This window comes from Triturus cristatus, chromosome 8, assembly GCF_964204655.1.
Source record: "Triturus cristatus chromosome 8, aTriCri1.1, whole genome shotgun sequence".
In the NCBI taxonomy this organism is placed as follows: domain Eukaryota; kingdom Metazoa; phylum Chordata; class Amphibia; order Caudata; family Salamandridae; genus Triturus; species Triturus cristatus.
The window spans coordinates 1378239664-1378266477 of NC_140591.1; positions in this window are offsets into that span (position 1 = coordinate 1378239664).

The following is a 26814-nucleotide window of genomic DNA, read 5'->3' on the forward strand; positions in this document are numbered from 1 at the left end:
TCAGACCTATTGGGGGCATATATTGCACAGTGCCACATCAGTAAAGCCTGTAATAATTAGTATTCCTAAATACTTTAGCTGGTGTCTGACCCACTTAAGATTGTATCCCTCAATGCCTTCTTGAGTGGTATATCTGTGTATTGCAAGTGCATTGCACTTTGTTCAGTTTAGCTTATATCCAGAAATGCAAGAGATGTCTTTTCTTGATATGAGACCTGGCAATGATGAATTAAGTTTTATTAAAACAAACGCATTAAAGATGATGGGAGAATGCTCGCAATGTATCTAAACACTGCCAATTACCATGGTTAGCACTCAAAGCCATCGTTCTTTTGCCCACCATACTACCTCACATTATACCCAGCCATATGCAAATCAGTCTTGATCTGGCTCCAGTAGGAACAGGCCACCCGTGTATGTGTGGTGTGTGTGAATTAGGTTTTATTAACATAAGCATAATATCATTTGTGTAAAATTGCACCTTAACTTCTCCCACAATTGTCTCAACTCCCTCAATTTCATTTATTTTTATATGGCTCTGGCCAGGGGTTCTAGAGCCAATGAAAACAGTAGAGGTGAAAGAGAGTAGCTCTGATGTGCACCTCTCTGATTTGAAAATATTTCTGATATAAAACCCCCACTAGTAAATTGGGCCCATTGAGTTATTATAGAGCCACTTAACTTGCGATATGAAATTGGTTCCTAAGCCATATCAATCCAGCACCTAAAAACCATAGGCTCTCTCCCCTCGGTCAAAGGCCTTTATCTGCATCAAGGGAGAGAGACTCTTTTGGGTAATGTAAATTTCTTGAGTGCCATTATAATTGTGAAAGAGTTTGGGGTCATATTTAGAGTTTCTGCCAGGAGCAAAGGCAACCTGCAATTCCTGAACTGCAGTTCGGATGACCCTCAGTAACCAGGACACAAACATCTTTGCCAAGATCTTCATATCCACATTTATCAGTGACATTTGTTTGTTCACCACAAAGAGTATGGGTATGTCATATTTGGAAATCAATCTATCAGGATTGTAGAGCATGGCTAATCCCCCGTGAGGGTTTGCAGACACTGAGAGCACTGCTGCTGGGAGGGTTCAATATATCAGCTAGGTCTTGAGTTCCTACCTGAATTCTGGCAGAGAGGGTGGGGTCCGGAGGTGAAGTGGGAGTTCGTTCCAGGACTTTGTGACTAGGTAAGAGAAGGAGCAACCTGCAGATGTGGGGCGTGTGAGCGAGGAGGAGGGAGGCAGAGCACTGGTGTCTGGATGGAAGGTGCAAATTCAGGTGGTGGTTGATGTATGCTAGTCCTAGGTTGTGAAGGTCTTTGAAGGAATGGGTCAACATTTTGAATGGACATCTCTTCTGAATGGGGAGTTAGTGGAGCTTCTTGAGGTGGGGGGGTGATGTGAGTTCGCTTAGGGAGGTAAAGGATGAGTCCGGCCACTGAATTCTGTATGATCTGTAGTCTCTTAAGGAGGCTCAAGGAGATTCCAACATAGAGTACACAGCTGTAGTCTAGTCAGCTGGTGATGAGGGCTTGGGCGAGGTCTGTCTGGTGTCGATGGGGAACCACTTGAAAATCTTACGGAGCATGCGAAGTGTGAGGAAGCATGCGGAAAAGACTGCGTTGATCTGTTTTCTCATGGTGAGATTACTGTCTAGGATGATGACAAGGTTGCTGGCGTGGTCGGTCAGTGTGGGTGAGGGTCCTGGTTCAGGAAGCTACCAGGAGTCGTTCCACGGGGAGGTGTTGTTCCCAAAGTTCAGCACTTTAGTCTGAAAACATATTCTCAGAGGCCCTGCTTTCGGTTCTGATTGACGTAAGTGTTGTAGAGAGTTTGTAAACGTATTTACAATGTCTAGTGAATGTGTGTGGAGCCAGTTTCCCATGCCACGCATGGCATATATCTGTAAATGTGACTCCCTCTGTTTCAGCTGAGGTACCTAAAGTTCCCAGTCTTCTTTCATTCTTAGTGTCAATATTGGAGTTTCTGCATGTTCAGCTTTTTCAGTGATCAGGGAGTTTAGGGCAAATGTATCTTTTTTCTAGATCTTTTAGTAGTTTCTTGGTTTGGGTTGGTGTTCTACCTGTGCGTCATTTCTTTTATGGAGGTGTTAAGGGATGACTGTTTGTCCCAGGTTTATTTTTTGGCAATGGTGCTATCTCTCATTATCACATCCATAGGGTAGCTTTTGCTGATGCCCATAATATTTGGGATAAGGTCACAAATTCTTCAAAATCCTCGATAAATTGTTTTATATGGCCACATAGTTGTTTTGTCTCTTCAGGTAAGTCTTTATTTTTTCTAGATTGGTCCACCATCTCCTCTCTGATGTTTGTACTCTGCTGATATCTATTTCCAACACTACTGGGATGTGATCAGACTGGGCATACTCCATGATTTCGCAAAGCAAAATCTGGGCTAGCATTGGACCGGTTATTAAAAAAATTAATCAATCCTAAAACTTGTGCTTCATAAGCATGAAAGAAAGGTATACTCCTTGTCTTGTGGACTGAGTAAGAGCCATACATATGTGGGGGATTATTAAGTGAGTATGTCATTGAAAAGTGACCTGTCTGTAAAGTTTCCCCACCTGGGGATCTTGTACTATCTAAAATTGGATCAAGAGCTATATTTCTGTCAAGCCCGATGTCCTATAAATGTCCATCATGAGACCATCTAGTGATGATTAATAGAAGACCTGAAGTGAGTTAGGGACATATACGGTCCTTATGAAGATGATTTAATTGGCTATTTTGGTTTAAACCAAGAACTAACGCCCTTTCTCATTGCACCATACCTCCAAAACTCTCACTAAAAGGTGTTTTCTAAACAGAATAACAATCTATCTATAATATGCATGTGATGTTGATGTCTAGATCTGGGTTGGTGTAGGTGCTTCCTACCACTGTCCCCATTCACTGCTTTTCGAGGGGAGCCGATGTTGTCTGGATGCTTATTCAGCGAGTCCGCTATTCATTGCATTCCTTCTCTGTCTGTTTGGAAATGATTTGGTTGTGCCTCCTCTGAGTGCTGCATGCAGGGAGTTTGATCAGTGACAGCATCATCCTGTGAGTTACTCTGAGGTTGGGCATCCATGCCAAAGAGGCCCATTGATTCTAAACTTCTATCCATGTCTGGTTGAAACAACTTCAGAGTTTTCCACTTTATAGTGAGGATCATGATTGGCAGTTTCAGGAGTCTGTACTTTATGTTCTTCTGTCTTAATGGGAGTCGCAGGGCCTGTATTTTTTTCTGCTTCAAGTTTGCATCCCAAAAAAGTGATATATATCTCATGACCCTCAACTTTGGTGCGAGGATAACTTATATAACCTACGAATGACATAAAGAAGAGGCAATGATGGCGCTTGATCATCAAGTTTTATCAGTTCATAGGGAGTGGGTGATTTGGTACGATGTACTTGTTTAAGCTCCAACACTGCGTGAACTCCATATTTAAAAGGCAGCGGATATATCCACTTAGAAAATCTTCCATTGTTTCTTAAATCCTTTTAGGGACCCATTGGAATTGAACATTGCCATGCCTTGATATCTTTTCTATATTTGTAATTTTGTTGTGAAGGTGTCATATTTCTTGCCTCAGTATGGAATGTTATCACAGGATGATTCTAAGATATCAGTGTGTTTCTCTGATTCATCAAAATGTTGATGAAAGGTTCTGATGTCTGAAGTCGTTGATGATAAGATGTAAGATACTGCGATCAGCTTAATTTCTAGTCCTATTTCTGAGGAACCCTCTGCTGTGATCTATATCAAAATTGTCTCAAAAGTAGTGTTTCTTTACTGGGTTCTGTTAGAGGCAAGCACTTATTTCTCATTACCACCTCAGTGAAAAGAAGCAGTATTGTACCAAAGAAATGATCATACTGTCCTATGAGGTCAGTCCATGTATTCTCCTTTTTTACCCTCTTGAATCATCAATCCATCGGGCCATTCAATCACAAGACTTGTCTTTAATGACTATAAGAAACTGGATTATTACTTGGGGGGGTTAACTGCCCATCAAAAGCAATAGTCGCAACTCTTGTGAAGGGGAGCCCTCAAATTCACTAAACTAACCTGAGTTCAACCCCCTGGTAGCCACGGCATAGAGCAGACAGGCTTAAATTAGGGCAATGTACAAAGTATTTATGCAGTAACAAAACAGTAAGAAAATAAATCCACCAAGCAATAAAAATCCCAAACTGAATTAGAAAAATAAAGTTACATTTAATAAACAAAATGACACAAAAAAGAACAAAAACTCAATGAGGGAAACTTGAGATAAGAAAGTGCTAAGTGGAAATAGCGCCAAAAATGGCAAACCCCCAATGATTGTCCATGGAAGTGATATACAATGACAAAAGCATAATTTGAGGCCACCTGCGTTGGAGCCCAGGTTGGACACAAGTGAATTTTTTATCCATTGTAAAGTGTGGGAGTTAAAAAATGGGAAAAAGTTTACAAACTTTCTTCAGGCTCCCACAATTCCCAGGAGTACACTTCTAAGGCCCCAAGAATCCCAGGGGAAGGCCCTTAGAGTGTCTCTCTGTGTCCGTCAGAGGCCAACAGCAAAGTCTAGTTAAAGTCTAGCTGCTGATGGTCAGTTGGACTCTTTAGTGACAAGGCCACTTGAAGTATGTTGTGTCCCAGCAGCCACACAAGAGGTCAGCCAACTGACTCTTGGAGTCCACTTCTTTGTCCTAAGCACAAGGAGGAACATGTCAAGTTTTACAGTGCATTTTGTAAGTCACAGACAGCTGGTCCAGCCCTATTTTGTTCTTCTACATTTCCATAAAATGTTCTTAAGGGCTGCTGTGGAGTGCCGCATCTACACCTGCAACTAGTTAGTTGGTGGGGATGACTCCTGGGCACTCCCTAACTGTTGGACTTGGCCCTTCTGGCAGGTTCACCCCTAAACTTTGTGCGATTATCTTAGCTTTTCCCCTATGGAGTACTAGTGGTTTTAGGCCTCTAGGCGCTTTCACACTGTGTCCCAGTGGAAAGCGCGTGCGCTCTGTGTATGGTTTAGTGAGGTTGGCCTGCCCTCCCATAGGAATGCAATGGGGAATGTATGTGTCCCTGGTAGTTCCTGATGCGTGGGGAGTGCAGGGCCGAGTTTGGTATGTGCGGACTCGTGTGATGAAATGCTGAGCGATGATGTGTGCGGCGTCAATGTACCTAGTGTGGAAGTGCCACTTCTAGAAGTTGGCATTTCTGTGTGCAGTGTGAGATGAGTGCCTTGTCTGGCGATTGGCTGGCTGAGGTCATGTGATGGGCTAGGGAATCCCCAGAGTCAGGATGAGTCACCCAGTGGTGAATGGGGAGATCAGCAGCCAGATGGGTGGGAGGAGTACACCTGGGACCTGAATAGGGCTGGGCTTTCCCCACACAATGCTGGCTCCGCTCCCTGTGGTGCGACTGATGACCCTGGCCTGTTCTGTGAATAGGAAGAGGGGCTGAGCAAAACAAAGTGCTCAGGAACCAGTTGTAACTGGTTCGCCCCTTCCCTTTACCTTGAGACAAAGGAAACCTATGTATAAAAAGGGGCTGTTTTAAGAAATGAGGACGGTGCACAATATAGCACAAATTGCGTAGTTTCAGTCTTGTGACACAGTCTTTATTTTCTTTTTACAGTACGGCACAGCCAACGCGTTTCGTTCCAGAGGAACTTCGTCAGGGCTTTTATCCGTTTGAGAACAATTCCTATCTGTTAGTTTCTTTAAAGCTTCCTGATATTTAAGGCTAAAAATTTCGTTGATCTCCCAATATAACGGGATGCATATACTCCTCGACGATAGAACAAATATCGGTCCTATTCAATCAAATGTTTCGTTTCTGGAGAAGTCTCCATGCCGACCGTAATACGGGTCCACTCGTGGCGTCTGAAGCAAAATCGATTTTGCTTCAGACGCCACGAGTGGACCCGTATTACGCTGCGACCCGGATGTAGAATCCGGCAGCCTTGGTTGTGGGCGGGGCTCGTGAGGAGCCCGGAAGAGGAGCGCCGGTCGGAACACAGGCGGAGCCGCGCCTATGTTCCAAGACCCAGGCGGGAGCCCACCCCACACTGGGACGTGGCGCCTGGAAGGTCTAGAGCTCTGCAGGCTCCGCGTCCAAGTCCCGGGTCCCAGGAGGGGGCCCGGGTGAAGAGAGGTCCGCCGCCTGGACGAGACCACACACCAGGAGCCCAGTAAGGAGAGGGCTCGGGGTGGTTCCTGTCCGCATTGAGTCCCCCGAGCGGGACTCCAACGAAGGGGGCATTTTATCTTGCTGAGTCCCCTGAGCGGGATTCCAACGTTTAAGGGGGCACAATTGTTCACAGAGCCCCGAGTGAGGCTCCAACGTCGAACCTTCTTTTCTTTCAGAGCCCGAGTGAGGCTCCAACGGGGCATATTTGTTTAAGAGCCTAGAAGGCTCCAACGCAGCATTGTTTGTTTAGAGCCCACGAGGCTCCAACATTGTCCCAGGGCATATTTGTGTTCTAGAGCCCACGAGGCTCCTACGTTGTTTTGGGGCATTCCAGAGCCCAGAGAGGGCTCAAAAGGCGCAGTGGTGCCCCGGCTCATTTTCCCAGCTGCCCAGCACTTAGTGGGCAGCTGCACCGTTTAGGTTGTGCCCCTTCGCGCTTTGGCTTGCGCAGCCTGCGCAGTCCAGCCCTGACTCTGTGGACAAAGGGCGTTTGAGCCCCTGAAAGGCCAAGTTGGCCTAGGGACAGTTTTTTCTGTGGTACATATGTACTTTTGCGCCTGCGCAATGCCTTTATGCTGTTTTCTCTCCTAAACTGTGTTTATGCCTAGGAGATTGTTTTGCTAGTAGAAATTATGCTAGTGTGTTCATGGTTCCCTGTGTGATGTGTACCTAAGGTAGTTAGGGTTGCGTAGGTGGTACTTACCTGTTACCAGTGGTTACTGGTTGTGGGCTACATTTATTATTTGTTCTACATTTCTACATTTATAATTTGGTGATTTGTGATGATTCTGACAGTGGTCCATGTGGCCCTGTCTTGTGTAAATAGTCCCCTGTAAATTCTGCCCGTGCCAGTTGGCACAGTGTAAATTGTGTGAATATTATCTCATGTGTTTTGGTATAATACAAAGGCTATTTTTATATAATACCTTGTGTGGAGTTTCTTTTGTGGTGGGCCTTGGGTGTGTTGCTGGGTGCGCGCAAACGCTTTACACATTGCCTCCGGGATAAGCCTGACTGCTCGTGCCAAGCTACCAAGGGGGTGAGCAGGGGTTATCTTTGGCGTGTAACTTCCTTGCCCTGACTAGAGTGGTGGTTTCTGCCTGGCTTTGGCGCAAGCCCTAGCCAACCAGAAATCCCATTTCTAACACTAACCAATGGGGTAAATGTTCCTGGGGCAACCTACCCACTTTGTCAGTAGTTCCTCATTGCCTTACTGCAAACAGGCCTCAAATGCCAATTACTGGGGCATTTTCAAGCTAGCAAAAATCTTCAGCCACACTAAACTTGAGCTTTGAAGGATGTTAGTGAGTAGGGGAGTTAATGATGGTAATCACTATTGTCCTCCAACATCTAACGCTAACATCTAGTTTGAAGCAGGCTCTGTATCAACAACAAACTAGGAGACTGTGGTCTGGTAGGACAAGGCAGGGTTCTACAGCCTCCGGATAGGGGATACACAAGAATTGTCATGTTGTTTCCCTTTCGAGCGTGGCACAGTATTACATGTGGCACAAACAGACTTGTCAGGCAGGATCTGACATTAGAGTGCCAACGGAATGTCCACTGCCCCCACCCTGAATGTTCTGCCGAGTTCTGAGGAGTCATCCCTTCCTACTCAGGTCAACCTATTGTCTAGCTTCTGGGAGGAATATCACACCTTGTTCACATCCCATTCAGGGATAAGGGGAGCTGGAAGTTGGCACAAACTAATTCTAACTAGCCTTCTGAAAGCTCTGGCAGGTGAAGGGCAACTTTCTTAAATTTGCTTTACCTTAATTGTGATTAAAAACCCATCCTCTTGATTAAATTTGATTTTTCTAGCTGGTCTCATTTCCGAGTTAGCAGTATTATTAATCTGTTTTCAGGTTTTCTACATAGGTAAGGTAGGCCAGCCACAGTGAAAAAATAATTTTGGACCTGGGTAATATCAATCGCCCCACTTTTAAATACCATGCTATCTTCCTTGTAGGCTACAGGGCCTACATAGGAGTGACTTACTAAAATTTAAAAGGGTGGTCTTTACCTGTCAAAAGGGGTTATTTTGACAGGTCACACCACAGGTTTTACACTGCAGCAGTCATCCTACCTATGGTAGTCCTGTAGCCATATTTGCACTGACACTGTTGTGGATGGCGCATTGTGCGCTGCAGTCTACAAGTGCCATTCAACTTTGAGTCCTTGACTGTTTTCTTTACACCATATATTAGGCATACATGCAAGTTAAAGGTCCAAATCAGGGATAAGCCAATTTAACCCTGTTTTAAGGGGTAGCACACAGGGGGAGCACACACACTTTACCTCTGGTTAGCAGGGGTAAAGTGCAGAGAGTTCTAAAGCAAGCAAACATTGTTTGCAGAAAAATGTCAAAAATCTGGTCTGACCATGTGGAAAAGGCAGATTTCCCACAAAGGCGAATCCTTGTTTAAACTGGGACGTGTTTCCAATGTCAGTCATGTTGAATTTCCCCAAGAACTAACTGTGCTCTTACACCTTGTTTACTAAGCGCCCCAAACATTTCACAGTGTTATCACACATGCAGTGTAGAGTCCACCCCAGCAAGCTGATGTTAAGTGCAGTGGGTTTTTTTCTTGGCCGTAGCACCAGGTTGTCTTCTTTTGCACATATTTGTCGATAGCATTTAACTAGGCAGCATGAGAGAGCTACCCAATTCAGTGGGCAAGTTGAACATCATCTTGGGCTGTTTCATCATCTACTGTGTGCAGAGATTCACAGGAGTGTCATTCTTGCTTAGTCCATTAGAATGTGTTGGTTCTGCTTCTGTGTCTAGCGTTTCCCACAGTGCTTTATGGTGGTATCAGGGTCCTCAGCTCCCCCGAATGTTTTAGACAGAGGTAGCATACTTAGAAGCAGGTATGGCAATTAGATAAAATGGCTGTCATGTCCTGGGTTCTGACTGTCTAAACAGTGGAAGCAGAGCATTATTTTCCTTGTGTGGTCCTCTTTTCTTCCACTGCCCACTCACTCAATGAGCACTTGTTATCTGCAGTGCGGTTCCAGCAGGGCTTTCTGTCTTTGTTGGCCGTCAATCTGATAGGCTGCGATGAAGCAAAGTTGGTCACTCGAGGAGTATCAAACTGCTACTTCCTCACGTCTGCCATGGTTATGGCTAGAACGGGATAAGTAATATATCACAGTGCTCATACACCACTCACAGTTCCAGTGTCCTTTTTACCTGCCCTGATTTCATCAAAATAGGCTTTGCCTGGTAAGGAGGAGTATCTAAGCTCTACAAACGTTTATTGCACAAATTGATATCTCTCCTATTTCGTTACTTATTTATATCATGACAAGTGTCCTGCCATGTGCCATCAATTTATATATTTAAAACTCATGTTTATTCTGTGACACAAAATTTAATTTGATCATGATCATACAATAACGTAGACAAAAGTAACTTCATACTTATATTCATCAATGTATTTAATTTTCTTTCTCACATGTGAAGATTATCGTCACAATAATATGTTCATAAATATATCTATTAGTATGCAAAATTTCCAACATGCCCTTTGGTATTGTTACTGCACGCGATCTGGGCTTCCATAGACCTCAAAACATAATGGAACTGCTGGTACCGGTCTCCGCTGTCCATGTGGATGCAGCGGAACTGCTGGAGCCAACTTGTTCAGCTGTCGACCTTGCATGCATATATTTAGCTACACTGTCAGCTTTGGTGTTCTGAGCATATTGTCTTTTTGTGGCAATTGTGTTAGCATATTTGTTAACAGTTTTTGGCATGAAAAAGGTGGCTCATCACTACTATGGGCTGCTCTTAACTAATAATTAAATACATTGAGTAGTGTGGTCTCCTGTTTTCATTTCAACGGGCTAACTGAGTTCTTGTGCTCCGGTTCTTTGTGCTCTTTTAAAAAGGGTGTTGATGAACAACATGATGTCTATGTTCTAATAACAAACTCCATGCAATGACTCTTCACTTCTACTATATTGAGATTCCAAATCGAAATGGTTTGCTTTGCCATTGCTTATAATGTTATTGTCAAAACCATTCGGGCTACCTTATTTTCGACTTTATTTTTCACAAATTGCTCTGGTAGTGCTTAATTTTCCCAGTAGTGGTCCCATCTACGTGGGCCTCCTGTCTTCCCGGCCCCTTGTTTTTCGGGTTGCCCTTCCCCTTCTGCTTTCTTCAATGCACACCCCTTCTCTCACATTTTCTCATACAAAGTAATTCCTGCCTTCCTTCCTTACTCCCTCCCTTTCTTCTCTCACGTGCCCCTCACTCTGCCAATAACTCTTCTATCCATCTCATGCATCCTCTTCTTATACTTTCTTAATGTCTATTTTTCTCCTCCATTTCTTGCCTTGTGCGCTCGTGCACATCTCTTTTCACACTCTCTGAGACAAAGGCCTTTCTTCCTGCTCCCCTCTCTTCATTTATCTTCTCTCACACACCACTCCTCTTACACTCTCACAGGTCATTCCTTCTTTTTGTAACCTATTTCATCTTACCCGCACCCTTTCTCTTAAACTTGCACAAAATGTTGTTCCTCTCTCATTACTTCCTTCTTCAGTCCCTTCCTTTCTTCTCTCATGCACACCTGTTCTGTTCTCTTGTGTTGTTCAATTCAAAGTGCTTCTTCCTTTTCCCTTCCGTCATTCTCTCTGAAACACTCTTTTTAGGTTGAGCCAATAACATCAGCGCACATGCGCTGCTCACTTTGCGAGGCATGCAGTATTCAGTATGGAGTAGAAGTTCCATGGACGCTCCACCCACTCTCTGCCCATATTTTCATTGGCTTGTGTCTTAAATGCTGCCTTCCGATTGGTTTTAGTCTTGTTAGTCCCTCCTTATGATGGCCATGTCATCATTTGTGTCTTTCGATGGCTACTGGCCCCTTTACTTCAAGTGTTGCACAGACTACTTTCTTCCCGCGCCCTCCCTCCCGCAGCCCGTGCCTTCTCGCCCACCGCCCCCGTTCGTGCCTTGTTTCCCGCGTGCACTCTCGTTTGCAATGCAACAGGTCTTGCGTAAATGCGAGTCCTATTGCATTGCAAATGCTTGTTTTTTTACTGCAGCTGAGAGATAACTTCCGATTTAATTTCTTCAGGAGTGAATGGTTTTTCTTTTTACATTTAATCATGGCAGCCGTGCGTCTTGCTTTACTTTGTATGCACGTTATTGCCACACTGCGTGCCTCTCCTTGCTTCAACAACATCTCCCCCCCACCCCACGGAGCCCATCATGCCTAACAAGCGCCAGACGAGCAATGGATACTTCTTCTTTGTGCTGGAAAAGTTACCGGAGCTTAAGCGGCAAGGAGTGCTGGTGTCCGGGGTGTGTGATGCTGTTCTGCACTGCTCCGCGATTGTGTGGTGAGTGGCTGGCGTTCCCGTTTTTCTGGTCTTCACATTTCCGCTTTTTGTTGACATTGTTAAGCCCTTGTTACGACCAGCACATTCATCCTGTGTGAAACTCGCACATTATTTATACAATATTTGTAAATATTTAATGCAATTTGTTGAACATGGCATTTAAATAATAGTACACCACATGACCCCCCTATTTAAAAGAAAAGGGCCAGGGGCGTAACACAGGCCCCTGCAGCCCCTGCGGTGCGGGGGGCCCCGAGCTGCAGGGGGGCCCCCACAGCACAATACTCTGGCCCAAGAGCTCGGATTAGATCCGGAGTGGGGGCCTCTTCGTTTACGTGGCAGGGGGGCCCCCTCAACTTTCGTTACGCCACTGAAAAGGGCGCTGTTCTGTCTGAGGCAAATCCGGTGTCTGATGAGAATGTAAACAATTCCTGAAAATCCCGATACTTACAAATGTATGCCTCAAACCCTCCGCCCCAGATTTAAACATACCAATGAAAAGCCCGGGATGTCCAAAGAAGGAGTGGCCTGTGAGAGTGTAAGAGGAGTGGTGTGTGAGAGAAGAGAAATGAAGGGAGGGGTGCAGGAAGAAAGGCCTTTGTCTCAGATAGTGTGTTTTCAATATTGTACTACAGTAGAAGCTCGCTAATTTTGCAAATAATTACTGTGACATCCTCCCATTTCTCATATGTGAGGTCCTGTTTTGATCTAAAAGATACTTTTTTATGCGTGTTTCATGAAACATAAACACAGCATTTCTCTGCGAAATATACTTTGAAACATCTCACACATTAAAAATAAATTAAAGGTAAAGGGTATTTAAAATGTGTTTTAAAATTATTCAAGGTAATCTGGGCAAGAGTCTCTGCAGAATAGAGCCGGGTCTGACAGGGGCCCCCCTGAAAGGCTGGGGCCCTGGGCCAGAGCCCACTTTGGCCAGGCCTTAAAACATCTCTGGTTACCGTGCAATATTGAAACACGCCAAAGTTAGCAAAAAATTGGCAGTAGCATCTACCCCCACCTCCCCCAATAAAGCTATTCTGTAGTAAAATGCCTTCACTGAGGCTCATTACCACGATCCACTTCTTACATTCTCTGTGCAATTTTAGCCCGGTTCTAAACGAAGGGAGAGTCTACTGCTGGAGATGAGCGAGCTGCTGAAAGTTTAGCCCGGTTCTAAACGAAGGGAGAGTCTACTGCTGGAGATGAGCGAGCTGCTGAAAGCTTAGCCCGGTTCTAAACGAAGGGAGAGTCTACTGCTGGAAATGAGCGAGTTGCTGAAAGCTTAGCCCGGTTCTAAACGAAGGGAGAGTCTACTGCTGGAGATGAGCGAGCTGCTGAAAGCTTAGCCCGGTTCTAAACGAAGGGAGAGCCCACTGCTGGAGATGAGCTAGCTGCTGAAAGTTTAGCCCGGATCTAAACGAAGGGAGAGTCTACTGCTGGAGATGAGCGAGCTGCTGAAAGCTTAGCCCGGTTCTAAACGAAGGGAGAGTCTACTGCTGGAGATGAGCGAGCTGCTGAAAGCTTAGCCCGGTTCTAAACGAAGGGAGAGTCTACTGCTGGAGATGAGCGAGCTGCTGAAAGCTTAGCCCGGTTCTAAACGAAGGGAGAGTCTACTGCTGGAGATGAGCGAGCTGCTGAAAGCTTAGCCCGGTTCTAAACGAAGGGAGAGTCTACTGCTGGAGATGAGCGAGCTGCTGAAAGTTTAGCCCGGTTCTAAACGAAGGGAGAGTCTACTGCTGGAGATGAGCGAGCTGCTGAAAGCTTAGCCCGGTTCTAAACGAAGGGAGAGTCTACTGCTGGAGATGAGCGAGCTGCTGAAAGTTTAGCCCGGTTCTAAATGAAGGGAGAGTCTACTGCTGGAGATGAGCGAGCTGCTGAAAACTTAGCCCGGTTCTAAACGAAGGGAGAGTCTACTGCTGGAGATGAGCGAGCTGCTGAAAGCTTAGCCCGGTTCTAAACAAAGGGAGAGTCTACTACTGGAGATGAGCGAGCTGCTGAAAGCTTAGCCCGGTTCTAAACGAAGGGAGAGTCTACTGCTGGAGATGAGCGAGCTGCTGAAAGTTTAGCCCGGTTCTAAACGAAGGGAGAGTCTACTGCTGGAGATGAGCGAGCTGCTGAAAGCTTAGCCCGGTTCTAAATGAAGGGAGAGTCTACTGCTGGAGATGAGCGAGCTGCTGAAAGCTTAGCCCGGTTCTAAACGAAGGGAGAGTCTACTGCTGGAGATGAGCGAGCTGCTGAAAGCTGGAGCCTGACTCTGGCTCAGCTCGAGGTCCATTGGACCCTTGAGCCCACAACGAGCCGAGCTTTCAAGTGGCTTCTTCTTGCCAAGCTCACTCTTACTTCATACACAAAAAGAGAAAAACAAAACATTAACAGTTGAGTTAAAAAAGAGAGACAAAAAGATATCCATTTAAATATAAAAAACGGAACCAGAAAACCTGGATTGCCCCCTTCTTGACAAAATTGTGTGATTTTAGACAATTATTTTCATTTTACCAATCCTTCTTTTAAGAAAGCACCTTCAAATATGCGAGTTCAGAATGCCACCTCTAAAAATAAAACAAAAACAAAATAATATTGTCTGATTTATTAGACTATAATGTTGCACTAATATATTTAATGTATTTAGTTCCTTTAAGGTGTAAAGTAAACTTTGGTATCCAGAAGAATGTTGACCTTTCTGGGAAACTATTAGTTCTTGTCTTTATTTTAAAACATACTGTCTTGTGAAATCTTCATCCATGCTTTTGTTTTTTTTCATTTATTTTTAATCTTCTTGATGACAGCATTATAATTACATGCATCATATGTTTATTAAGCATCAAATATACACCTGACTGCACTTTGTTTTAAACCACGTGTCACATGATTTTGAGATTTTCCCAGCAGATCACTGTACATCTCAGCGGCGAGTGTTTAACTCATGGAACCACCCTGCTGAATATCCATACCTGCAACCACCAGCTCAAATTAAGCACTGGCTGCAGACCTAATCATGAACTGAGCAGGAACAGCGCAGTCACTTCACTGGCTGTCTCGAGTGCAGAGGCTCAGGTGTGAAACACTATAGAGCAGGCCTCGTGATCTGCACAAGTGGCATGTAGTTTTGCCGGTATGCTGGGAATTTTTGTACCAATATTTGTGAGGAATGGGTCAGTTTAAAAATGTGTTGCTTCAGTGCATTGCTTGCGAGTTCCAAATAGTGTTTTACGTACAGGGCATTGAGAACAGTAGATGTAACACTCAGGTTAATGTGCTGCATGGCTAAATACTTTTAAGGTCCTAAAAGCAAGACCGATTGCATTGCAAATGCTTGTTCTTATACCTTAGTGCAATATCGTTCCTTTTACCTATCATTCCTCGCTCCCACACTTCCTTGCTTTACTCACACAAGCACCCATTCTCTTGCACTCTTACACAATGTCCTTCCTTCCATCCTCCCTCCCTTCTGTCAAGTACATCCCATCTCTCACACAATATCCTTTCTTACCCTTTTCTTACACCGTCTAACGAAATGTTCTCAATGCTCTTCCACCATCTCTCTTTCCCTTCTTTTCTTCTTCGTTCATGAAGACATCTACACTGACAAAATGCTCTATCTTCCTATCTCCTTTTCTTTCGTTCTCTCATGAACACCTCTTTTCTCTGGCTCCTTCAGACAATGTCTTTCCTTTTTTCTCCCATACACACCCTTCTTTTTACACTTTTGCACATAGTTTGTGTTCTTCTTTACTTCATTCCTCTAAACACTTCCCTCTCTTACACTGTCTCAGATTATGTCCTTCCTACCTTCCCTGATGCACATCTAGGGACAAATTTACAAATATTTGGTGTATCATGTGGCACTGCGCTGACCTGCACTGCATCAAATGAAGAGGGCAAGAATATGCCCTATCTTCTATGGTGCACTTGTGGCTGCCAAGCGCCAAGGCAGAGATCCTCCTCTGTTACAGTCAGAATTGTATTTGTGCAGGAAGGAACGTCTTCCTGCAAAAAGACGACTTCTCTGAGGCTTTTTCCTCTTTCTAAGTGAGCAGAACAATGCAGCACAGGTAGAAAGATAAAAAAAAGAAAACAAACATATTTCTCCTTACGCCTCCCCTGGGATGGCATAACACATTCCCAGGCTTACTAGCGTTAGTAAATCTGGGAATGCACCACAACATGGGGGTGGATGCATGGGAACACCCATCCTCAACCCATGGAACTCCGTCCCATGGCAGAGTAGCCCAAAGCAGCTACTTGCGCTGCCTTGCATTACTCCATATTAACTATGCCACGCAGAGCCACGCAAGGTGGCTCTGAGTGGAATAGGCAAATCTCACTTAAGGGCTTGCGTGATGCAAGGGCAACACAAGCCCTTGATAGACCTGGCCCCTAGTCACTTAAATTCTCCCAAAAAATGTCCTTATTTTTTTCCCTTTCTTTCGTTCTTGTCTACCTTCTTCCATTACTGCATCCCTCCCTATACTCAGTAACACTCTCTGATACATCTAATTATATTTTTATGCAAATACATACATTTTTGTAAACTGTTGCGTTACCTTAAACTCTTATAGCTCATTGTTTGCAACAAAGGCACTCCACTTCTTCCACTCTCACACATTGTATTTTTTTAAAATCTCACACATCAGTTCGCCCACACTTTCGATAATACATGTATGCACACACCCACATTTTGCATGCTGCAATATAGTTGTTTACTTATGTTCCATTACGATCTCTTATACAAACCTGCATTAGCGTGTGCTCTTACACGGCTTTGTTTTTCACATGTCAATAAATGCTCTTGCCCTCTCTTGTCCTCATTCATCCTTGACAATGACTCAAATTCCCCTGACCGAGGCTTACAACCAAAAAGACATCCAATCCCCTACACACACTTACAAGTCCCTATGATAGTCCTTTTTTTTACACAATGCAGAAATGTGCACAGCAGTCAGCTGCTTCCCCCCTAGGTCTGCGCTATGTAGATTCCTATACATCAGGGATGTCCAGCGCAGGCCCAATCCTGCAGAAAGGTTCTTGATGTCCAACATGAGATAGATTCACATGTATTGACTCCAATTGAACATCATTTACATAGTAATTGTCCTGAAAATACGGCATAGATTTGGCCCATATCGATCTAAATTGGACAACACTGCTCTGCATACATGCAGACGTGTTTCTCATTTGTTTCTTGCAGTCTCAATGTTGCATGCACACACCTTCAGGTGCATCACTTAACAACCAAATGCATAGTCAATAGTTTTGCCTTGAATGTGCTAATACATGTGAACAACATGTGTGGGATCTGTTTCTAAATTATAGTACGTAATGTATGAGAAATCAACTTTCAATAACGTTGGGGATCTTTGTTCTTTCGTCCATTTTGAATGCAACACCAGAGTATATCACATGACCATGGCTGCTATTATTTTTCTGTAATAAAATATTGTAGGCCTTGTTGTGAAGGACCGACTGAGACTTTCCCAACAGCTATGAATGAAATGCACCTTTCCAAGGTAATTTGAGTGTCTCAGGCAGAATAACATATGATGTGATGAACCATGTTGTATGTGCGGACTCTGGGAACACCCGAGGTCAATGTAGTCAAATGGTGACAGCATTCCTGAATGCATTTTGTAGTAAATCTTTATTTTACTAATTTCTTCTTGGCGAAAAGCTTCTGAACAATGTACTCATGTAGTGAATGTATGAAAACCTTTGTTTAAAGTCCCATGAAAAGGATCTGTTTTCCCATATGCTGGGAGAGGCTCTCCCCACTCTTGATGGCTAATCTATGCTGGATTACTTACCTAAGAACTCTTTAAATTATTGGTTTTATACTTGCTACTGAGTTATATATTTATCAAAAACACAAATTGATGGCCCAGACTATGCATTTCTGTAACTGATATCCTTTACGTAGATCTTTAAACTTTAGACTTTGTCTGTCGTTCTTTAAACAGAATTGGTTCTAGTGTAATCCTATGCAAAATCTAAATAAAAAGACGTATCCCGCAGGGAGCACCAAAATCCAGCAAGGTCTAAACTGCTCCATGTCGGCGATTGCTGCATGGAGGAGGGTAAATCCAGTGCTTAATTTGAGCAGGAGCTTTCAGGTGCTCAGCACCTGCACTTATTGGTTTCCGGTGCTCGGCACCTAATTGTTAAACCACATTTAGGGCAGTCTGCCACAAGGTGGCGCTGCTCATGTAATTTAAAGATGACCAGTGGAACAGTTGTTTAGGAAAACAATATATATTAAAAAAATTACTAGTACCTGCCTGCCTAGTCCTTCCTTTAGCTTTGGGGACCTGGAATAATCTGAACTGTCGCACTTACATGCGAGAGAGATGGTTAGCTGTTGTTTTGGCAGCGATGTCAAGGGCGATGGGTGGTGCAAGCTGCAGTGGCCTCATGGTCAGCGCACTGGCACTTAATATTTGACAAATTAAGCACTGGAAATCTCATGCAACATTTGCACGCCGACACGTGCGCATGCCTCCATTTGTTTCTATTGTTGCACTCAAGAACCAGACAAATTGGCCATGCCGATGTTTGGTGTTTCCTGCACCATTGTGCTACCTAACCCACGCATTTCCTTCCCTCTTGCAAAGGCGCGTGAAAGTAGCTGTGTGGCAGCGTAACGCCCTGCACAAAAATAAAATGTAATAAACATTGTTTCGCCAAATCGCACAAAATCTTAATTTGCACAGAAGAAAGGCACTGTCGACATTATGAAAACATACGCAAGCAAATGTGGTTACAAATGCGTTTATACATTTTTGTTTTTATTTTTGTGTTCATGAGCTCAAATTCCCCCTGAAGGGGAGATGGATGCGTGGTATAAAACCGCAGCATAATTTCAAAGACTTCAGATGCTAAGGTTCGCCTAGCTGCTGCCGACGTCCAGACATCAGATTCTATTAACCCGTCTGCAGGAAACACGCCTACAAAAATATGGAGATTTGGTGTACAACACGAGTGTATCATGGCGACTTCTGCGGCCCTTTGAGGGGCAAATAATGATAAATGAGGCCAGAATTCAAGGGGCCATCTGAGAGTACTTTAAAATGGCGATCCGTGTCCGGCTGATGGGGTGTGTTCTTCAGGAAGCAATAAGTCACAGCCCAGCTTGCTGTCATTAGCTACCAGCATTTTAAGCATCAGTGCCAGTCGGTTACCATAGCAGTAGGAATTTAAAACTTCAATAGTTTCAAAATATTTGAGTGAAACTACTTTTTGCCTCCTTAATGGGAATAGAACTAAAATAGCTGCTCCCATCTCTGTCTGTGTTCTTTCCTTTGTTTTATTTACTGAGCAGCTACTTACTCATTTTGAGGGCTGCAAAACGCATTGCGCCATGTTGATAATTGTACCGAAACAAAAACATCCATTGCCCCCAAGACTGTGAGAGAATCATTGACCAGCACTGGAACACCCACTCTATCGACCCCCTGCCTGCCCCATCCCTTTCTGTCAGTGATCATGCTTGCCAGCTGGTGCCACCGACTGAAATCTATTTGGGTGTTTAGTGATGTGAGATAGAAAGTTTACCTCCCATCACAACTTTACAAATTGAAACATCTTTCTTTTTTTGGGTGAGTCATAGCACTCACTCCATTCACCTTTCATGCACAGCTTAGGGGACAATCACATCCGTGAAGCTGAATGCATAGGTAAAGTATTTATATTCTCAGTCTCATGGTCTATGCACACACTATTACAGCATTACCCTGCACTCTGTCATAAATGCTTATACTGATTCCAAGTTACTCATTCCCTACAGTGATTTTGTTCAAAACCACATTGAGTTCTTGGATCTCATGTCTTGTGTTGAGGCTGGCGATTAGCACCATGCCTTCTCTTTGAAGAAGCATTGTCTCTGAATTTCTTCTTTGGTCGGTATACGGTGTCATCTTTGCTTTCATTTACCTGTCTCAGCAGCTTACCCCTGATACACTGTTGACTGCTTAAGCTAGAGCGCCAGTTTGGTATCCCTTATTTTTTATCCCTTATTCCTTATCCCTTATTGGTATCCCTTATTCCTTATCCCTTATTCCTTATTCCTTATCCCTTATTCCGTTTGGTATCCCAAGCAAGATTTCAGGAGTCTCATATGTTGAATTGAATGGTGTTCCCATAGTCAGCTTGACCTTGCAGAGAATTTGAGGAAATTACCCTTGCTGAGCTTGGCTCATCATTGGCTCAAACCCACAGTGTAGTTATCTTTTACCAAACACAAGATATCTCATATGTAAAACTATTTGTCATTAGGGTACCTTATGCATTTTAATTACTGCGGTTATCTCTGAAGCCTCATCACCTATCTCGAAGGTTACCACTTATGCCAAAATAGGCACAACTTAAGTTGCTACAAGGGAAACATACATCTGTTTTTTAACTCTAGATCATTCCATTGGCTGTTTCTCAACAAAATGCCCACCACCATTGACATAATCAGACTTATCCACGGAGCTCAGTTAGAATACAACTGGCTTCTGTTCAGCTTGAGAAAGTCCCTCCCTGCAATGCCCAGTTTTCTCATTAATAGTTTTATAGCAAATGTTGCAGTGATACTATCAATGATGTCACTGAAGATGTCATTAGTGATGTAATATGCGGGGTAATCAGAAGTGCCTGGCAGGGGCACGAGTCATAGGTACCTTAGGGCAGGAGTTACTTGAGATAGTTGTAATTATAACTGCTGAATTCCTATGGTTTTCTCTGTGTAAAATCTGAACCTAAACATAACGTCCCTGTTACTTTTCTTTTTTTTGTGAATTTCTAATGTATTTTCAATCAATCAATCAATCTTGTATAGCGTGGCTTGTCACCCCGGGGCCTCTCCAGGTGCTGGAGCACTGTGCGAGCCTTGAAGAGCTAAGTATTGAGCTGCTTCCTGAAGTCCTTCTGAGAAGGGGCGGTGTGAAGGTGGGCGGGGAGGTCATTCCAGGACCTGGCAGCGAGGTAGAATGAACGGCCTCCAAAGCAACTGCAGCAGATGTGGGGGATGTGGGCCAAGGCGAGGGTGGTTGGGTCGGAGATTCCTAGTCGGTCAGTGGAATGTTAGGCGATCGTTGATGTAGGCGGGTCTGGACTTGTGGAGGGTTTTGTAGGCATGAGTGAGGAGCTTGAAGAGACATATTTCCTAGCTATAACGTCACTGCAACCTTTGTTTTTTTCAGTGAATTTCTAGGTTCTTTAAAATGTAAAGTAATTTTTAATTACCATACGTTAATCCAAATGCACCTGCGCACAGCCGAAGTAGGGCCTGGTCCATGGTCAGGCCCTGCAGCCAACCCCCTGCATGCGACCAACCCCATGACAGGCACGGCCTTTGGCTGTACGCAGCGGGGTTAGGCCACTGGGCCTGCAGCCAACTCCACGCAAGCATCCAACCACACACAAGCACAAGGTCACTTGGCCGCAAGGTCTGGTCGCAGTGATGTAATTTGAGATGCCATCAGTGATATAATCAGTGATGTCTCTGACCATGTCACAAATTATGTAATATGTGAGTGTTGCAAAGTCATCCTGTGCCCTGGGCACCCCTTCAACTTTTTGCTGACTGGTACTGGTGGTAACTGATTCTGACTGTCCCTGGGCTCTGCCTAACCAGTCCCAGGGCCAGTGCTATGCTGAAAACACTGATAATACAGTGAAAACACCTACATACACTAGGGTACAATAAGGGTTGGGGTACTCCTGGGATTGGCATGACCTACCCCATAGGGCCCTAGTACATATTAGGGCAGGGGTATTGAAACTACCTATCAGTCCCTAGTATATAATAGGGGATGTCAGTTTAGAGGCCAGCAGCCCTTTCTGCACTTGCATGTGTGCACTGCTGAAGCCAGAGTTATTTTTAAAAGTGGCTCTGTGTGGCAGGACTGCTTTTAAAAAGTAAATTGTGCCCAAACTCCACTTTTGTGTTTGGGGTACCTAAAAATGGTTAATCTACAATGTGTGGGCCTATTAGGTACCCCCAGGGTCTCCCCTATGTGTCCCAGGGGTGGGGGTCAGGCATCTATAAGGTGAACCCTTATAAAATTAGTTTTATGTGCCCTGGGTAAAATGAAATTTCACATTTCACTCCCCACATTGTGATAAAGTGCTGCCCAAAATCCACTTTGGTGGTAGGAGCACTTTGGAGGGAGGATCGGCAATATCTTTACATATATATATATTCAATGAAAAAACCATAGGTTTCACACATGTTATAGTTAGCGGAAATTTTACTGATAAAAAACCAGTGAAATTCCCCCGTTATAGTTAGCGCAGGCAACTATAACTCACGCGACTGCAATCCTCTGCTGATGCTAATACTGTATTTAGACACTTATTTGCCCATGTCTTCTTCCATACATTTTTAGCTATACATATATTACAAATATTTTTTTTTCATAAAGACACATATGTCATCAGCAGAAGATTGCAGTCGCGTGAGTTATAGTTGCCTGCGCTAACTATAACGGGGGAATTTCACTGGTTTTTTATCAGTAAAATTTCCGCTAACTATAACATGTGTGAAACCTATGGTTTTTTCATTGAATTAGCAAGGTTTTTTAAATGCTAATTCCTAACTATAACGTGTGTGAAACCTATGGTTTTTTCAGTGAATTAGTACGGTTTTTTAAATGCTAAGTTTTTTTCCCTTATAATAAGCCCTGTACATTTGGTGGCCTTCGGCCACCAAAAGCACAGGGGGTGGGGTAAGTGTGGATAGTGTTTTTTGCCCTTAACATAAGCCCTGTGCTTTTGGTGGCCTCCGGCCACCAAAAGCACAGGGGGTGGGGTAAGTGTGGATAGTGTTTTTTTTATTTTTATTTTTTTACCGTACGCTTACGGTAAGCGTACGGTAAGCGTACCCCGCGAAATTGCCGAAAAAAAAATAAAACCGTTTTTGCACTTGGGGGATGTTTGTGGACTCCCTCAACATGACTATGTGGGAGGGAGTTGTCAAAACAGCCCCTTTACATGTTTTTGGGCTTGATATTTTAAAAATCACTCTCAGTGCGAGAGACAAAATGGCGGCCGCCGCTTCCTGGTTTCGGCCGATTCGAATGTTTACTAAGATCTAAGAGCCAATCAGAATCGCGCTCGCGCACGCCACCGTACGCTTACCGTAAGCGTACGGTAAGCGTACCGTAAGCTGGCTCAGATATATATATTGATTTAAAGGCTATTTTCTCAGAATCTACTGAACAGATTTACACCAAACCTACAAAAGGCACTTCCTTGACCTAGGGACTACCTCTCTGCCAAATTTTGAGTAATTCTGTTCAGCCGTTCGGGCTGTAGCTCGTTCTAAAGGTCCTATGGAAAAATGCATGGGAAAAACGCGTTTTGGGACCCCCCTTTTATCTCAGCCCCCGCTTGACGGATCCCCCCGAGACTTTCAGGGTAGGAGCGGAGCGTAGCGCCCCACCTATTTTGAAAAATTTGCGAGGATTCGTCGACCGGCGCCAAAGTTATTCAAAATAGAATGTTGAGGTTTTCCTATGGAAACGTGGTCCTAACTATAACTACCTACTGGCTATCGCCAGTAGGTAATATATATATATATGTAGCGTACTTATAAAATATGTTTTTAGAAGCCCTTTTGCTGGAAAAATGGCCCAAGTCACTTTTCCCATTGCAAATCCCATGTCATAGGTTAACATTGGAAAAGGTTATTAGTTAATAACTGGAGAAAGAAAAGTCATAAAACTAGGATTAAAGGACTCAGTAGGATGGTAATGATAAATCCAACAATATGGTATTGTTGAATTCATGGTAAAATTTACTGACAAAAAGTTATAAGATTTATTCAATCCTGTACTGCCGTGCCCTCATTGGTCAGAGATAAGTGGGTGAGCCTGGCTGCTTTGAAGAGGTGATAATTGACCCCTGGGGCTAGGAAGCCTCTCGGGGAGGAGAGACTCCTGGACATAGTAATGCCGCAGTAGGGAGAGGAGTCGTAAACCAAAGAAAAGAGAAGGCCTCAGTGTAATTTACAACTTTAAACTGTTTACCTACAGCCAGATGCTAGGCTTAAGGAAGGAAGGAGCAGATGCAAGGGGGAGAGACTACGGAGAATAGCCATCCTAGGGGTGTGTCTAGCCATCTCTTCTCTCTCTGCCGAAAATTCTGCCATATTACATTTTGGAAGAATAGGGGTTTCTGGGTTAGCATTTTTGCCACACTCTGCAGGAAGTGGTCAGACCTTTGGGTGGAACCCTGCAGCTCACTGGACAGGAGTGCCCTCCTGTTTGACCACAAAGAACACTGATTAAGTATCTGAGAGGGGCAGTGCCTCTCAGATCTGCTGCTTGAAAATTAAGACTGGCCATGCTGGAATTTTGATGTGCATTTCCAAAGGACTGCACCTTCTGCACCATCTGCAACTACAGCCTGTGGATTACTTTGCTGTAAAAGGACTAATGAGTGGACTCCCTGCAAGCTACAGATAACAGAACTCATCTGGACATCACCACAAAAAATCCGCAGCCTGGAGTACTACCAGTGGATTTGTTAGGGTTTTGTTCAAGTGGATTGTGGGAATTGAAGTCGCACACTTTCAAGGACCCTCTTGGAGATTCCAGAACCTTGGATTGTGTGTTGGATACTTTGGGACCTGCAAGAAGAACTTCAGTAAGGCTTTCTAACTGGACCCAGCCTGCTGGAGGGAGCTGCACAAGAGTGGTGAGAGATCCTCCAGAACAATTCCTATAGGTGACTGTGTCCCTGTCAGAGGCCACAAAATGACTAAAAGGGGCACTGTTGGTTTCTAAGCACTAGAAAGTGACTAATCTTTAAAAATTCATATCTCTGGTTCCCTACAGTGGATTCTTTTCGTTTTGGTGTCATTAAAAAGATAAAAGAATTTCCTATTTTTATAAATTGGTGTTGGATTTTATTTTGTGTTGTGTCTTAATTATTTACTGAATTAGGGTTTTTAAATGCTTTACATACCTGTCTTTGAAGTTAAGCATGCCTGCTCGCAGCCACATTACCAAGGATTGAGCATAGGAATAATTTTCTAAGACCTATTCTGAGCACTATACTGTGTTAGAGGCCTTATTGCCAGTGGCAGACCGGCATTTGCCCCAACCAATAATCCACTTTCCAACAGTGAGATCATAAGCAGTGCATTTAAGAAGTGTAAGTTATAGTTAGCTCAAATAATTATAACTGCTGAATTTCTATGGTTTTGTGTGTGTAAAATATGAGCCTAACTATATCGTCCCTGTAAGCTTTCTTTTTTTCAGTGAGTTTCTAAGTTTTTTTTAATTCTATTTCCTAACTATAAGGTCCCTCTAACCTGTGTTTTTTCAGTGACTGTTCGTGGTTTTTTAAGTAGTAATGGTGCTTGCAGAATGGTGGAGAAAGGGTAGGCACCTCTGACCAGCTCTTAGGGATCCTGCATGTAGGACTTACAGAAAGTACCAGTAGGGCTTCTTGGTCCCCTGGGTCCCTCAGCATCCAAGAGCTCTTCATTCCTCAACCAGTAGTGCACCAGGAGGCACGTATGCAGAGTGGTGGAGAAAGGGGACATGGCCTCTGAAGACATATTAGCGATCCTGCTGTGTGGGACTTAAAGAGGTAACAGAAGGGGTTGCCTGCCCCCAAGGACCCTCACCAGCCAAGGTAACGTCATCCACCAACTATTAGTGCACCAGGAGGCATGTTTGCAGAGTGATAGAGAAAGGGGGGGCACAAAGATACCTCAGCACTCCTGCAGTGTGAGACCTACTGAAAGGAACAGAAGGGGTAGTTACATGTGAAAACTGTTTTTGTTTTGCTAATAACTTTGACGCTGTTTGACAAATCATCACAACATTTTCAAAACTAGTGTTGCAGTCATTTCAGCTGCTGTCTGGAAACTTTCAGGTTGATTCGTCAAGTGGGGGCTTAAAAAAGAGGAATCCTAAAACTCACTTTCCCCATTAAATTTCCTATAGAGAGTTCTAGACATGACTACAGCCCGAACCACTGAACAGAAGTACACCAAATTTGGCAGAAAGCTAGATCTTGGTCCAGAAAGACTGCTTTTGCAATTTAGAATAAATCTGTTCAGTAGTTTTTGAGTATAGAAGAAAAAAAGGTTATGTATATCTAGTGATTTGAATCCACGCACAAACGTCAATGCTGTGGCTGGTTGTAACCTGAGAGAAAAGCTATTGGGATATCCGGTATTCGCGATGATGATGATCATTGTGAATGTCATGTGAAGGACACAAGGTGATTTGATTGGATAAAATATCTTTCACGTATCCTAAAAGGAATACCCCACCCATATGTATTTTCTTCAGCTTCCTTTAATTTTCCTGAGAATCAAAGGTAGTGGCTGTTCTTTAAAGCTGCAGAGTTTGTTGTTTGCTTTTTTTGAACTGCAAAATGGCTACAGGAGCACCTGAGGAGGGCTAAGTGACACAGGAGTTGGATGAGGATGTCCAGGAGGCAGTAGGGAAAGACTCTGAGGATGAAGAACGTGCTCAAAGAAAATCCAGTATTGCATGGGACTTCTTTACAATTCCATCCAGCGAGTCCAGAACTATTGCACCTGTGAAAGGCTCTATTTGTAAAAAAAACCTTGTCACGAGGCTCAAATAAAAAATACAGGTGTGGAACAACTTCCATGCTGTATCATTTAAAAACTTATCATGTGAAGCAACTAAGGTTAGCAAGAAAAGAAAGAGAAGCTGGAGGAATATCTTTATCATTTGCTGCAGTGACAGTACCTGTTCAAAAGATCCCTCAAAGGTGCAGACAAATTCACAAGATCTTGCAGTGGAGTTTCAACGCATGGCACTCTACTGCATGAATTGTGGGATGATAATAAGTGCTGGCAAGCAATCCATTACAGCTATGCATAATTTAGCAAGCCACCACAACTGTTAATTTTTTATTTGCACCTCTTGCTGCTGTTTGATTTTCAGCAAAATAAACTAAAAGTTTAAAAACAACAAAAAAAGCAGACGTAATAAAAAGGATCTAGTTAGAACCACAAGTTACAGTTAAAAAAAGATAAAGTATGCTGTGTAAGTGAAAGAAGGCGTGTTTGGAATAGAGAATGAAGTTTAAGTGGTGCATGGTGTTTGAATGACTGTATGAGTGAAGTATGCACTATTGAATGAGTGGTGCATGTATGACTGAATGAAAGCATGAGTGGTGCATGGATGATTCAATGAGTACATGAGTGATGTATGGGTGATTCAATGAGTCCATGTGTGCTGTATAGATCACTGAATAAGTGAATACGTGGTGAATAGATGACTGAATGAGTGCAT